At 55.5% G+C, this 17,048-nt stretch overlaps 1 protein-coding gene across 1 annotated transcript in view; it reads left to right on the forward strand.

Annotated features, from left to right (window-relative positions):
* Positions 1–17,048, forward strand: part of TMEM69 (transmembrane protein 69) — a 42,644-nt gene that overhangs the window by 7,479 nt on the left and 18,117 nt on the right. The window contains exon 2 of the mRNA XM_076063543.1: positions 1,110–1,316. The gene's annotated coding sequence lies outside the window, so the exon portion shown is untranslated. The remainder of the gene's footprint in view (positions 1–1,109; positions 1,317–17,048) is intronic.

Here is a 17,048-nt window from a genome sequence, read left to right on the forward strand (position 1 = left end):
GACCGTGTCCGCGTAGCTCGATGGGCTAACAGTTGACGCGCTTACCGTGAGCCTTCTGGCGCGTGCTGACGTGCGAGTGTTGTTGTGATGACCCGCGCGCCTTTCTCGTGTTAATTCTTCGCCTATTGCTTGGGGGGGGCATCCCTCGTTCCGAACATGCGTTTGTTCCCTGCGGAGCGGGGCGTGATGGTGTGAGTGTACCACACGGACAGCTTGGCATTCCCTCTCATCACGCGGTCGGATCGAGCTGGGCTGATGCAGATTGGCGGGTTGGCAGGGTAAGCTGCTTTTGGTCACGGGAGACGGCTGGTCAGGCTCTTGCCGCTGCTGGATGACCGCGCTCTTTTGAGGCGTTCGAACGCTCAATCGCTGATTGGCTGACGGCAGGTTCTCTCCGCTGCTGTACTAGCTGCTCCTCTCTCTGATTGGCTGACACCAGGTTCTCTCCACTGCTGTACTAGCTGCTCCGCTCTCTGATTCGCTGACACCAGGTTCTCTCCACTGCTGTACTCGCTGCTCCTCTCTCTGATTGGCTGACACCAGGTTCTCTCCACTGCTGTACTAGCTGCTCCGCTCTCTGATTGGCTGACACCAGGTTCTCTCCACTGCTGTACTAGCTGCTCCGCTCTCTGATTGGCTGACACCAGGTTCTCTCCACTGCTGTACTAGCTGCTCCGCTCTCTGTCTCTCTGATTGGCTGACACCAGGTTCTCTCCACTGCTGTACTAGCTGATCTCTCTCTGTCTCTCTGATTGGCTGACACCAGGTTCTCTCCACTGCTGTACTAGCTGCTCCGCTCTCTCTCTGGTTCGCTGACACCAGGTTCTCTCCACTGCTGTACTAGCTGCTCCGCTCTCTCTCTGATTGGCTGACACCAGGTTCTCTCCACTGCTGTACTAGCTGCTCCGCTCTCTGATTGGCTGACACCAGGTTCTCTCCACTGCTGTACTAGCTGCTCTCGCTCTCTCTGATTGGCTGACACCAGGTTCTCTCCGCTGCTGTACTAGCTGCTCCGCTCTCTCTCTCTGATTGGCTGACACCAGGTTCTCTCCACTGCTGTACTTGCTGCTCCGCTCTCTCTCTCTCTCTCTCTGGTTCGCTGACACCAGGTTCTCTCCGCTACTGGATGGGCCGGCACAACTTTTGGCCTGCTGGAGGCGGACGCTGTAGCTTGGTCCGTCGGTTCGCCCTGCGGCTGGGAGCCCGGCGTGGAGGTGAAAGTCTCTGAGCGACGCTTCGGCTTGCAGCTCCAGCTCTGAACTCGTGCTCGTTGACGCATCGCCGCACGGCGTGGCTCGCCGTACCGGCCTTCACAGGTGCTGCTCGCTAACAGCACTTGCCCCTACAGTCTGTTACAGGCTATATGGGGGATCTTTGTCTGTGTGTGTGTGTGTTCGTGTCTGTGTGTGTGTTCGTGTGTGTGTGTGTTCGTGTGTGTGTGTTCGTGTGTGTGCGTTCGTGTGTGTTTGTGTGAGTGTGTGTGTGTGTGTTTGTGTGTGTTCGTGTGTGTGTGTGAGTGTGTGTGTGTTCGTGTGTGTGTGTGAGTGTGTGTGAGTGTGTGTTCGTGTGTGTGAGTGTGTGTGTGTGTTCGTGTGTGAGTGTGTGTGTGTTCGTGTGTGAGTGTGTGTGTGTGTGTTCGTGTGTGTGTGTGAGTGTGTGTGTGTGTGCGTTCTTGTGTGTTTTGTGTGTATGTGTGTGTGTTCGTGTGTGTGAGTGTGTGTTCGTGTGTGTGAGTGTGTGTGTGTGTTCGTGTGTGTGTTCGTGTGTGTGTTCGTGTGTGAGTGTGTGTGTGTGAGTGTGTGTGTGTGTTCGTGTGTGTGTGTGTGTTCGTGTTCGTGTGTGTGTGCGTGAGTGTGTGTTCGTGTGTGTGTGTTCGTGTGTGTGTGTGTTCGTGTGTGTGTGTGTGTTCGTGTGTTCGTGTGTGTTCGTGTGTGTGTTTGTGTTCGTGTGTGTGTGTTCGTGTGTGTGTGTGTTCATGTGTGTGTGAGTGTGTTCATGTGTGTGTGTGTTTGTGTGTTCGTGTGTTTGTGTGTGTGTGTGTTCGTGTGTGTGTTCGTGTTCATGTGTGTGTGTGCGTGTGTGTGTGTTCGTGTTCATGTGTGTGTGCGTGTGTGTGTGTGCGTGTGTGTGTGCGTGTTCGTGTGTGTGTGTGCGTTCGTGTGTGTGTGTGTTCGTGTGTGTGTGTTCGTGTGTGTGTGTTCGTGTGCATGTGCGAGTGTGTGTGTGTGTGTTCGTGTGTTCGTGTGTTCGTGTTCGTGTGTGAGTGTGTGTGTGTTCGTGTGTGTGTGTGTGTTCGTGTGTTGTGTTTGCGTTCGTCTGTGTTCGTGTGTGTGTGTGTTCATGTGTGTGTGCGTTCGTGTGTGTGTGCGTTCGTGTGTGTGTGCGTTCGTGTGTGTGTGTGTGTGTCATCCCATCGAGCCATCCTGCGTCCCCCCATTCATCACCGTCCCCCCTCACCCAAGGTATATCCCTTCACCCCGTGGGTCACAGATGGCCCCCTTTACCTGCAACGACAAGCAATTCCTCGCCAGGGGTTAGATTGCTTTCTCGTGCTGCGGGAAGACAAAGGCGGCCGGGAGGCTCTCCCTCTCTCTCCCTCTCTCTGGCTGCTGATCTCGGTTTAATTTCCCCTCCTCCCCTCTTGGTGACCCTGGAGGGCTGTGTCCATCAAACAGCTTCGTTTGTGAAATCGTCCGCTGGCCATCTGGAGATTCGCAGAAAACGTGACCTCTCTTTTTGCCCCGAAGTTTATTATTTATTCATTTTTAACGGTGTGGTTTTTTTTTTTGTTTTCGCGCCAGCGATGTCCTTGAGCTGTTTGCTGTGCTTGTTGTAGCGGTTGTCGTTTATTTACAAAAATATATCTAGCTAGGAATAGGTTTTACCCTTTTAACTGGCACACAAAAAAAACTAACACCTTTATTCAAGGCATCGTGTTTGCATCAACCACAACACAAGCAGTCAAAATGCAAACAAAAAAGACAACTCTGATAATAATATTGGCACTGTCCAAGGACAGTGTCTTTTTTTGTTTGCATTTTGACTGCTTGTGTTGTGGTTATTGCAAAACACGATGCCTTGAATAAAGGTGTCAGTTTTTGTGTGCCAGTTAAAAGGGTAAAAACCTATTCCTATATCTTGTTACTGGCAAAGGAGGTCTCATAATGTAAAATATATATCTATCGGCAAATGATATTATTAATATCAATTTTGGAAAAGGGCTATATGTACAACATCCGCCCTTTTAAAAAAATGATCGGTGGTCAATTGGCCACGGGTTATTTTTTTTTAAATGCCTTTTTCCACCTTGAACCATCGATTGTCCCCGAGTTAGGCCGATGTTTCCTCAGAAGGCGCGCTTACGTGCCGCAACTTAGCGTGATTGCATTTGGAATAAGAAAGTAAAAATATTGAAAAAAAAAGTACTGAGGCAACGTGTAACATCGGTTCTCATCGATTATTGTTCGACCGCGAATGTCTTTGTTTTTTAGTTTCAGTTCGTGGTAAACGCTGGGCGGCGGTTTCCGAACGCGGTGGTGCTCCGTTTTCCTCGCGTAGTATACACTACTACGCTGCTTTTGCCACGCGCGCACCAGGCCATTGGTAACCTCGCTGGCACTTTTGTTCACGGGAGCGCATCGTCCGCTTTGCCATGGCCGGGTATTTCCGAGTGACCCGTGACCTTTCCGTGCGGCACCACCACCACGTCGTCATCCTCCTCCTCCTCCTCCGGGTTCATCGTCGTTATGGCTTTGGCCGAATGGTTCGTTGCCGGTAATTTTTCGCCATCGCCCTCTTCCCACGTGCGATTGCTCGGCGTGCGGCTGTGCTGCGCCTAACCAGGATCAAGCAGACACACAGACACCCACACACACACCCACACACACACAGACACACACACACCCACACACACACACCCACACACACACACCCACACACACACCCACAGACACACACCCACACACACACACCCACACACACACACCCACCCACACACACACACACAGACACACACACACACCCACACACACACACCCACCCACACACACACCCACACACACACACACAGACACACACACAGACACCCACACCCGGGCTTCCGCGCTCGGCCGTCGGGGGGGGCGGGGGGGCGGGGGGCGTTTGCCCTTTGCCGCGGCAATATTTGTGGACCCCGGGAGTCGATCCGATCCCGCGCCACGATTCCGCGCCACGATTCCGTCCCGCGCCTTGACGGTGTTCTGGATATTTCCGCACAAATCCCCCGGCCCGTCGTGGACCTTCCATCAACCGTGGCAGCTTCCTCGGCCGCGGGTTCGCGACTCCTCCGGCGCGGCTTCGCGACTTCTTCGGTTGGCGGCGTTTCCATTTTGACCTTTGGCGGTCGGGTTTCTCTCTCCCCCGCCACCGCCACCACCACCACCACCACCACCGCCACCACCACCACCACCGCCACCACCACCACCGCCGCCACCGCCGGTCCTGCTGGTCATCGTTTCCCGTCCGATGGCGCTTCAGCGCAGTTTCGTTTTCCCCGTCCCAACGGGTGCCCCCGCCGAGGTTCTGTGTAACTGAGGCGCTCCGCCACGGCCTCAGAACTGCCCACGCGACGCGTTTCAGCTTTTGCCCCCGCCCCGCCCCGCCCCCCCCCTCTCTCTCTCTCTCCCCCCCGATCGTCGCCCCCTCTTGGGCTTTCCCCCCTCGTACGCCAGCGAAACTCGCCTGTCACGTTTCATGTCACGGGTGGGTGGGTGGGTGGGAGAGTGGGGGGGTGAGTGGGTGGGTGGGTGAGTGAGTGGGTGGGAGAGTGGGGGGGGTGAGTGGGTGGGTGGGAGAGTGGGGGGGTGGGTGGGAGAGTGGGTGGGTGGGAGAGTGAGTGGGTGGGTGGGAGAGTGGGTGGGTGGGTGAGTGAGTGGGTGGGAGAGTGGGGGGGGTGAGTGGGTGGGTGGGAGAGTGAGTGGGTGGGAGAGTGGGTGGGAGAGTGGGTGGGTGGGAGAGTGGGGGGGTGAGTGGGTGGGTGGGTGAGTGAGTGGGTGGGAGAGTGGGGGGGGTGAGTGGGTGGGTGGGTGGGTGAGTGGGTGGGTGAGGGAGTGGGTGGGTGAGTGGGTGGGTGGGTGGGTGAGTGGGTGAGTGGGTGAGTGGGTTAGTGAGTGGGTGAGTGGGTGGGTGGGAGAGTGAGTGGGTGGGAGAGTGGGGGGGTGAGTGGGTGGGTGGGAGAGTGAGTGGGTGGGTGGGTGGGAGAGTGGGGGGGTGGGAGAGTGAGTGGGTGGGTGGGTGGGAGAGTGAGTGGGTGGGTGAGTGGGGGGTGGGTGGGTGGGTGGGAGAGTGAGTGGGTGGGTGGGAGATTGGGGGGGTGAGTGGGTGGGTGGGAGAGTGAGTGGGTGGGTGGGAGATTGGGGGGGTGGGAGAGTGGGGGGGTGGGTGGGAGAGTGGGGGGGTGGGTGGGAGAGTGGGGGGGTGGGTGGGGAGTGGGTGGGAGAGTGGGTGGGTGGGAGAGTGGGGGGGTGAGTGGGAGAGTGGGGGGGTGGGAGAGTGGGTGGGTGGGTGAGTGAGTGGGTGGGAGAGTGGTGGGGTGGGTGGGTGGGAGAGTGAGTGGGTGGGTGAGTGGGGGGGTGGGTGGGTGGGTGGGTGAGTGGGTGGGAGAGTGAGTGGGTGGGTGAGTGGGGGGGTGAGTGGGTGGGTGGGTGAGTGAGTGGGTGGGAGAGTGAGTGGGTGAGTGAGTGGAAGAGTGGGTGGGAGAGTGGGGGGGTGAGTGGGTGGGTGGGTGAGTGAGTGGGTGGGAGAGTGGGGGGGGTGAGTGGGTGGGTGGGAGAGTGAGTGGGTGGGAGAGTGGGGGGGTGAGTGGGTGGGTGGGAGAGTGAGTGGGTGGGTGGGAGAGTGGGGGGGTGGGAGAGTGAGTGGGTGGGTGGGTGGGAGAGTGAGTGGGTGAGTGGGGGGGTGGGTGGGTGGGTGGGAGAGTGAGTGGGTGGGTGGGAGATTGGGGGGGTGAGTGGGTGGGTGGGAGAGTGAGTGGGTGGGTGGGAGATTGGGGGGGTGGGAGAGTGGGGGGGTGGGTGGGAGAGTGGGGGGGTGGGTGGGAGAGTGGGGGGGTGGGTGGGAGAGTGGGTGGGAGAGTGGGTGGGTGGGAGAGTGGGGGGGTGAGTGGGAGAGTGGGGGGGTGGGAGAGTGGGTGGGTGGGTGAGTGAGTGGGTGGGAGAGTGGTGGGGTGGGTGGGTGGGAGAGTGAGTGGGTGGGTGAGTGGGGGGGTGGGTGGGTGGGTGAGTGGGTGGGAGAGTGAGTGGGTGGGTGAGTGGGGGGGTGAGTGGGTGGGTGGGTGAGTGAGTGGGTGGGAGAGTGAGTGGGTGAGTGAGTGGAAGAGTGGGTGGGAGAGTGGGGGGGTGAGTGGGTGGGTGGGTGAGTGAGTGGATGGGAGAGTGGGGGGGGTGAGTGGGTGGGTGGGAGAGTGAGTGGGTGGGAGAGTGGGGGGGTGAGTGGGTGGGTGGGAGAGTGAGTGGGTGGGTGGGTGGGAGAGTGGGGGGGTGGGAGAGTGAGTGGGTGGGTGGGTGGGAGAGTGAGTGGGTGGGTGAGTGGGGGGGTGGGTGGGTGGGTGGGAGAGTGAGTGGGTGGGTGGGAGATTGGGGGGGTGAGTGGGTGGGTGGGAGAGTGAGTGGGTGGGTGGGAGATTGGGGGGGTGGGAGAGTGGGGGGGTGGGTGGGAGAGTGGGGGGGTGGGTGGGAGAGTGGGGGGGGTGGGTGGGAGAGTGGGTGGGAGAGTGGGTGGGTGGGAGAGTGGGGGGGTGAGTGGGAGAGTGGGGGGGTGGGAGAGTGGGTGGGTGGGTGAGTGAGTGGGTGGGAGAGTGGTGGGGTGGGTGGGTGGGAGAGTGAGTGGGTGGGGAGTGGGGGGGTGGGTGGGTGAGTGGGTGGGAGAGTGAGTGGGTGGGTGAGTGGGGGGGTGAGTGGGTGGGTGGGTGAGTGAGTGGGTGGGAGAGTGAGTGGGTGAGTGAGTGGAAGAGTGGGTGGGAGAGTGGGGGGGTGAGTGGGTGGGTGGGTGAGTGAGTGGGTGGGAGAGTGGGGGGGGGTGAGTGGGTGGGTGGGAGAGTGAGTGGGTGGGAGAGTGGGGGGGTGAGTGGGTGGGTGGGAGAGTGAGTGGGTGGGTGGGTGGGTGGGAGAGTGGGGGGGTGGGAGAGTGAGTGGGTGGGTGGTTGGGAGAGTGAGTGGGTGGGTGAGTGGGGGGGTGGGTGGGTGGGTGGGGAGAGTGAGTGGGTGGGTGGGAGATTGGGGGGGTGAGTGGGTGGGTGGGAGAGTGAGTGGGTGGGTGGGAGATTGGGGGGGTGGGAGAGTGGGGGGGTGGGTGGGAGAGTGGGGGGGTGGGTGGGAGAGTGGGGGGGTGGGTGGGAGAGTGGGTGGGAGAGTGGGTGGGTGGGAGAGTGGGGGGGTGAGTGGGAGAGTGGGGGGGTGGGAGAGTGGGTGGGTGGGTGAGTGAGTGGGTGGGAGAGTGGTGGGGTGGGTGGGTGGGAGAGTGAGTGGGTGGGTGAGTGGGGGGGTGGGTTGGGGGGTGGGTGAGTGGGTGGGAGAGTGAGTGGGTGGGTGAGTGGGGGGTGAGTGGGTGGGTGGGTGAGTGAGTGGGTGGGAGAGTGAGTGGGTGAGTGAGTGGAAGAGTGGGTGGGAGAGTGGGGGGTGAGTGGGTGGGTGGGTGAGTGAGTGGGTGGGAGAGTGGGGGGGGTGAGTGGGTGGGTGGGAAGTGAGTGGGTGGGAGAGTGGGGGGGTGAGTGGGTGGGTGGGAGAGTGAGTGGGTGGGTGGGAGAGTGGGGGGGTGGGAGAGTGAGTGGGTGGGTGGGTGGGAGAGTGAGTGGGTGGGTGAGTGGGGGGGTGGGTGGGTGGGTGGGAGAGTGAGTGGGTGGGTGGGAGATTGGGGGGGTGAGTGGGTGGGTGGGAGAGTGAGTGGGTGGGTGGGAGATTGGGGGGGTGGGAGAGTGGGGGGGTGGGTGGGAGAGTGGGGGGGTGGGTGGGAGAGTGGGGGGGGTGGGTGGGAGAGTGGGTGGGAGAGTGGGTGGGTGGGAGAGTGGGGGGGTGAGTGGGAGAGTGGGGGGGTGGGAGAGTGGGTGGGTGGGTGAGTGAGTGGGTGGGAGAGTGGTGGGGTGGGTGGGTGGGAGAGTGAGTGGGTGGGTGAGTGGGGGGGTGGGTGGGTGGGTGGGTGAGTGGGTGGGAGAGTGAGTGGGTGGGTGAGTGGGGGGGTGAGTGGGTGGGTGGGTGAGTGAGTGGGTGGGAGAGTGAGTGGGTGAGTGAGTGGAAGAGTGGGTGGGAGAGTGGGGGGTGAGTGGGTGGGTGGGTGAGTGAGTGGGTGGGAGAGTGGGGGGGGTGAGTGGGTGGGTGGGAGAGTGAGTGGGTGGGAGAGTGGGGGGGTGAGTGGGTGGGTGGGAGAGTGAGTGGGTGGGTGGGTGGGAGAGTGGGGGGGTGGGAGAGTGAGTGGGTGGGTGGGTGGGAGAGTGCGTGGGTGGGTGAGTGGGGGGGTGGGTGGGTGGGTGGGAGAGTGAGTGGGTGGGTGGGAGATTGGGGGGGTGAGTGGGTGGGTGGGAGAGTGAGTGGGTGGGTGGGAGATTGGGGGGGTGGGAGAGTGGGGGGGTGGGTGGGAGAGTGGGGGGGTGGGTGGGAGAGTGGGGGGGTGGGTGGGAGAGTGGGGGGGTGGGTGAGTGAGTGGGTGGGAGAGTGGGTGGGAGAGTGGGGGGGTGGGAGAGTGGGGGGGTGAGTGGGTGGGTGGGTGAGTGAGTGGGTGGGAGAGTGGGGGGGTGGGAGAGTGGGGGGGTGAGTGGGTGGGTGAGTGAGTGGGTGGGAGAGTGGGGGGGGTGAGTGGGTGGGTGGGAGAGTGAGTGGGTGGGAGAGTGGGGGGGGTGAGTGGGTGGGTGGGAGAGTGAGTGGGTGGGAGAGTGGGGGGGGTGAGTGGGTGGGTGGGAGAGTGAGTGAGTGAGTGGGTGGGTGGGAGAGTGAGTGGGTGGGAGAGTGGGGGGGTGAGTGGGTGGGTGGGAGAGTGAGTGGGTGGGTGGGTGGGAGAGTGGGGGGGTGGGAGAGTGGGGGGGTGAGTGGGGGGGTGGGAGAGTGAGTGGGTGGGTGGGTGGGAGAGTGGGGGGTGGAGAGTGGGGGGGTGAGTGGGTGGGTGGGTGAGTGAGTGGGTGGGAGAGTGGGGGGGTGAGTGGGTGGGTGGGTGAGTGAGTGGGTGGGAGAGTGAGTGGGTGAGTGAGTGGGAGAGTGGGTGGGAGAGTGGGGGGGTGAGTGGGTGGGTGGGTGAGTGAGTGGGTGGGAGAGTGGGGGGGGTGAGTGGGTGGGTGGGAGAGTGAGTGGGTGGGAGAGTGGGGGGGTGAGTGGGTGGGTGGGAGAGTGAGTGGGTGGGTGGGTGGGAGAGTGGGGGGGTGGGAGAGTGAGTGGGTGGGTGGGTGGGAGAGTGAGTGGGTGGGTGAGTGGGGGGGTGGGTGGGTGGGTGGGAGAGTGAGTGGGTGGGTGGGAGATTGGGGGGGTGAGTGGGTGGGTGGGAGAGTGAGTGGGTGGGTGGGAGATTGGGGGGGTGGGAGAGTGGGGGGGTGGGGTGGGAGAGTGGGGGGGTGGGTGGGAGAGTGGGGGGGTGGGTGGGAGAGTGGGGGGGTGGGTGAGTGAGTGGGTGGGAGAGTGGGTGGGAGAGTGGGGGGGTGGGAGAGTGGGGGGGTGAGTGGGTGGGTGGGTGAGTGAGTGGGTGGGAGAGTGGGGGGGTGAGTGGGTGGGTGGGAGAGTGAGTGGGTGGGAGAGTGGGGGGGTGGGAGAGTGGGGGGGTGAGTGGGTGGGTGAGTGAGTGGGTGGGAGAGTGGGGGGGTGAGTGGGTGGGTGGGAGAGTGAGTGGGTGGGAGAGTGGGGGGGGTGAGTGGGTGGGTGGGAGAGTGAGTGGGTGGGAGAGTGGGGGGGTGAGTGGGTGGGTGGGAGAGTGAGTGAGTGGGTGGGTGGGAGAGTGAGTGGGTGGGAGAGTGGGGGGGTGAGTGGGTGGGTGGGAGAGTGAGTGGGTGGGTGGGTGGGAGAGTGGGGGGGTGGGAGAGTGGGGGGGTGAGTGGGGGGGTGGGAGAGTGAGTGGGTGGGTGGGTGGGAGAGTGGGGGGGTGGGAGTGGGGGGGTGAGTGGGTGGGTGGGTGAGTGAGTGGGTGGGAGAGTGGGGGGGTGAGTGGGTGGGTGGGTGAGTGAGTGGGTGGGAGAGTGAGTGGGTGAGTGAGTGGGAGAGTGGGTGGGAGAGTGGGGGGTGAGTGGGTGGGTGGGTGAGTGAGTGGGTGGGAGAGTGGGGGGGGTGAGTGGGTGGGTGGGAGAGTGAGTGGGTGGGAGAGTGGGGGGGTGAGTGGGTGGGTGGGAGAGTGAGTGGGTGGGTGGGTGGGAGAGTGGGGGGGTGGGAGAGTGAGTGGGTGGGTGGGTGGGAGAGTGAGTGGGTGGGTGAGTGGGGGGGTGGGTGGGTGGGTGGGTGAGTGGGTGGGAGAGTGGAGGGGTGGGAGAGTGGGGAGGTGAGTGGGTGGGTGGGTGAGTGAGTGGGTGGGAGAGTGGGGGGGTGAGTGGGTGGGTGGGAGAGTGAGTGGGTGGGTGGGAGATTGGGGGGGTGGGAGAGTGGGGGGGGTGGGTGGGAGAGTGGGGGGGTGGGTGGGAGAGTGGGGGGGTGGGTGGGAGAGTGGGGGGGTGGGTGAGTGAGTGGGTGGGAGAGTGGGTGGGAGAGTGGGGGGGTGGGAGAGTGGGGGGGTGAGTGGGTGGGTGGGTGAGTGAGTGGGTGGGAGAGTGGGGGGGTGAGTGGGTGGGTGGGAGAGTGAGTGGGTGGGAGAGTGGGGGGGTGGGAGAGTGGGGGGGGTGAGTGGGTGGGTGAGTGAGTGGGTGGGAGAGTGGGGGGGTGAGTGGGTGGGTGGGAGAGTGAGTGGGTGGAGAGTGGGGGGGGTGAGTGGGTGGGTGGGAGAGTGAGTGAGTGGGTGGGTGGGTGGGAGAGTGGGTGGGTGGGAGAGTGAGTGGGTGGGAGAGTGGGGGGGGTGAGTGGGTGGGTGGGAGAGTGAGTGGGTGGGTGGGTGGGTAGGTGGGAGAGTGGGTGGGTGGGTGAGTGGGTGGGTGAGTGGGGGGGTGGGTGGGCGGGTGGGTGGCCGGGTGGGTGGGTGGGTAGGTGGGAGAGTGAGTGGGTGGGTGGGTGGAGAGTGAGTGGGTGGGTGGGTGGGTGGGCGAGTGGGTGGCCGGGTGGGTGAGTGGGTGGGTGAGTGAGTGGGTGGGAGAGTGGGGGGGTGAGTGGGTGGGTGGGAGAGTGAGTGGGTGGGTGGGTGGGTGGGAGAGTGGGGGGGTGGGTGGGAGAGTGGGGGGGTGAGTGGGTGGGTGGGTGAGTGGGTGGGAGAGTGGGGGGGTGGGAGAGTGGGGGGGTGAGTGGGTGGGTGGGTGGGTGAGTGAGTGGGTGGGAGAGTGGGGGGGTGAGTGGGTGGGTGGGTGAGTGAGTGGGTGGGAGAGTGGGGTGGGTGGGTGGCCGGGTGGGTGGGTGGGTGGGTTGGGGTGGGGTGGAACCGGGTAGTGGACAGACGCCGCGGTCTGGTTTGTCCCCCACTGTGCGTGCCACCCATCGCCGCCTCGCAGGACGGTCACACGGACGTCTGGCCCCGGGGGGGGGGGGGGGGGGGGGCGATTCCGTCGGCGGCGCCGTCCCCCCGGCGGGGTCTGTGGGGCGCTGTGAAGTGAAAGCCTCGCGGGTGGCGCTTCAGAAATGCTGGCTACGTTCAATCCTACCACCACCACCACCACCGCTACCACCACCACCATCATCACCACCATCACCACCATCACCACCACCACCATCACCACCATCACCACCACCATCACCACCACCATCACCACCACCATCACCACCACCACCACCATCACTGCCACCACCACCACCACCACCATCACCACCACCATCACCACCACCACCACCATCACCACCACCATCACCACCACCACCACCACCGCCACCACCACCACCACCAGCACCACCATCACCACCACCACCACCATCACCACCATCACCACCACCATCACCACCACCACCATCACCACCACCATCACCACCACCACCACCATCACCACCACCACCACCATCACCACCATCACCACCACCACCACCACCATCACCATCACCACCACCATCACCACCACCATCACCACCACTACCACCATCACCACCACCACCACCATCACCACCACCATCACCACCACTACCACCATCACCACCACTACCACCACCATCACCATCACCACCATCATCACCACCACCACCACCATCACCACCACCATCACCACTACCACCACCACTACCACCACCACCACCATCACCACCACCACCGCCCCGTTCCCCGCTGTGCCGGGTGTGGTAGTTTTTGCGCCCCGTGCACGGCCACGCCGTGGTGAGGCCTGGTTCTCCGTTTGCGGTGCGAGGGGGCTGGGCCTGTTGCCCGAAGCCGTTCCCCCGCGATTTCCAATGAATGATCCCTGGACTCGAGGATCGGGGGAAAAACATCGAAACCAAACACGATTTTTGGAAACTTTCGCCGCCTCCGTGATCGGTGATCCGCATCGGCTGCCCGTGAGGCCGCTCGTTTGAGCCGTAGGAGGTGACACCACCCACCTCGAGGGCCATCGTCTGCGCACGGCGTCGTAGATTTTTGCCCTGGGTAAATCCCTCGGGCAGCGTTGAATGTTCTCCAAACTTCCGAATCGCGCTGCTACACTATACACTATTACGCTACACTATACACTGCTACACTATACACTATTACGCTATACACATACACTGCTACACTATACACTGCTACACTATACACTACTACACTATACACTGCTACACTATACACTAATACACTATACACTACTACACAATACACTACTACACTACACTATACACTACTACACTATACACTATTACGCTACGCTATAGACTACTACACTATACACTGCTACACTATACACTACACTATACACTACTACACTATACACTACTACACTATACACTACTATACACTACACTGTACACTATACATTACTACACTATACACTACTACACAATACACTACTACACTATACACTACTACACTACACTATACACTACTACACTATACACTATTACGCTACACTATACACTGCTACACTATACACTAATACACTATACACTGCTACACTATACACTACACTATACACTATTACACTATACACATACATTACTACACTACACTATACACTATTACGCTACACTATACACTGCTACACTATACACTGCTACACTATACACTGCTACACTATACACTTCTACACTATACACTACTACACTATACACTACTACACTACACTACTACACTATACACTACTACACTACACTATACACTACACTATACACTACTACACTATACACTACTACACTATACACTACTACACTACACTATACACTACTACACTATACACTACTACACTACACCATACACTACACTATACACTACTACACTATACACTACTACACTATACACTACTACACTACACTATACACTACTACACTATACACTGCTACACTACACTACACACTACTACACTATACACGACTACACTACTACACTATACACTACTACACTATACACTACTACACTATACAATACTACACTATACACTACTACGCTATACACTACTACACTATACACTACTATACACTACTACACTATACACTACTACACTATACACGACTACACTACACTACTACACTATACACTACTACACTATACAATACTACACTATACACTACTACACTATACACTACTACACTATACACTACTACACTATACACTACACACTATACACTACTATACTATACACTACTACACTATACACTGCTACACTATACACTAATACACTATACACTACTACACAATACACTACTACACTACACTATACACTACTACACTATACACTATTACGCTACACTATAGACTACTACACTATACACTGCTACACTATACACTACACTATACACTACTACACTATACACTACTACACTATACACTACTATACACTACACTGTACACTATACATTACTACACTATACACTACTACACAATACACTACTACACTATACACTACTACACTATACACTACTACACTATACACTATTACGCTACACTATACACTGCTACACTATACACTAATACACTATACACTGCTACACTATACACTACACTATACACTATTACACTATACACATACATTACTACACTACACTATACACTATTACGCTACACTATACACTGCTACACTATACACTGCTACACTATACACTGCTACACTATACACTTCTACACTATACACTACTACACTATACACTACTACACTACACTACTACACTATACACTACTACACTACACTATACACTACACTATACACTACTACACTATACACTACTACACTATACACTACTACACTACACTATACACTACTACACTATACACTACTACACTACACCATACACTACACTATACACTACTACACTATACACTACTACACTATACACTACTACACTACACTATACACTACTACACTATACACTGCTACACTACACTACACACTACTACACTATACACGACTACACTACTACACTATACACTACTACACTATACACTACTACACTATACAATACTACACTATACACTACTACGCTATACACTACTACACTATACACTACTATACATCACTACACTATACCTACTACACTATACACTACTACACTATACACTGCTACACTATACACTGCTACACTATACACTGCTACACTATACACTACTACACTATACACTACTACACTATACACTACTACACTATACACTACTACACTATACACTACTACACTATACACTACTACACTATACACTACTACACTATACACTGCTACACTATACACTAGTACACTATACACTGCTACACTACACTATACACTACCTCACTATACACTACTACACTATACACTACTACACTATACACTACTACACTATACACTACTACACTATACACTATACACTACACTATACACTACTACACTATACACTACTACACTATACACTACTACACTATACACTACTACACTATACACTACTACACTACACTATACACTACTACACTATACACTACTACACTATACACTACTACACTATACACTACTACACTATACACTGCTACACTATACACTACTATACTATACACTACTACACTATACACTACTACACTATACACTACTACACTATACACTACTACACTATACACTACTACACTATACACTACTACACTATACACTACTACACTATACACTACTACACTACACTATACACTACTACACTATACACTACTACACTATACACTACTAGACTATACACTACTACACTATACACTACTACACTATACACTACTACACTATACACTACTACACTACACTATACACTACTACACTATACACTACTACACTATACACTACTACACTATACACTACTACACTATACACTACTACACTATACACTACTACACTATACACTACTACACTATACACTACTACACTATACACTACTACACTACACGATACACTACTACGCTATACACTACTACACTATACACTACTAGACTATACACTACTACACTATACACTACTACACTATACACTACTACACTATTCACTACTACACTATACACTACTACACTACACTATACACTACTACACTATACACTACTACACTACACTATACACTACACTATACACTACTACACTATACACTACTACACTATACACTACTACACTACACTATACACTACTACACTATACACTACTACACTACACTATACACTACACTATACACTACTACACTATACACTACTACACTATACACTACTACACTATACACTACTACACTACACTATACACTACACTATACACTACTACACTATACACTACTACACTATACACTACTACACTATACACTACTACACTATACACTACTACACTATACACTACTACACTATACACTACTACACTATACACTACACTACACACTACTACACTATACACGACTACACTACACTACTACACTATACACTACTACACTATACACTACTACACTATACACTACTACACTATACACTACTACACTATACACTACACTATACACTACTACACTATACACTACTACACTATACACTACTACACTATACACTACTACACTATACACTACTACACTATACAATACTACACTATACACTACTACACTATACACTACTACACTATACACTACTACACTATACACTACACACTATACACTACTATACTATACACTACTACACTATACACTACTACACTATACAATACTACACTATACACTACTACACTATACACTACTACACTATACACTACTACACTATACACTACACACTATACACTACTATACTATACACTACTACACTACACACTACTACACTACACACTACTACACTATACACTACTACACTATACACTACTACACTATACACTACTACACTATACACTACTACACTATACACTACTACACTATACACTACTACACTACACTATACACTACTACACTATACACTACTACACTATACACTACTACACTATACACTACTACACTATACACTACTACACTATACACTGCTACACTATACACTACTATACTCTACACTACTACACTATACACTACTACACTATACACTACTACACTATACACTAGTACACTATACACTACTACACTATACACTACTACACTATACACTACTACACTATACACTACTACACTATACACTACTACACTATACACTACTACACTACACTATACACTACTACACTATACACTACTACACTATACACTACTAGACTATACACTACTACACTATACACTACTACACTATACACTACTACACTATACACTACTACACCATACACTACTACACTACACTATACACTACTACACTATACACTACTACACTATACACTACTACACTATACACTACTACACTATACACTACTACACTATACACTACTACA

The sequence above is a fragment of the Petromyzon marinus genome, unplaced genomic scaffold (assembly GCF_048934315.1).
Source record: "Petromyzon marinus isolate PM22_M1 ecotype Great Lakes invasive population unplaced genomic scaffold, UKy_Petmar_22M1.pri1.0 PM_Scaffold_148, whole genome shotgun sequence".
Lineage (NCBI taxonomy): Eukaryota > Metazoa > Chordata > Hyperoartia > Petromyzontiformes > Petromyzontidae > Petromyzon > Petromyzon marinus.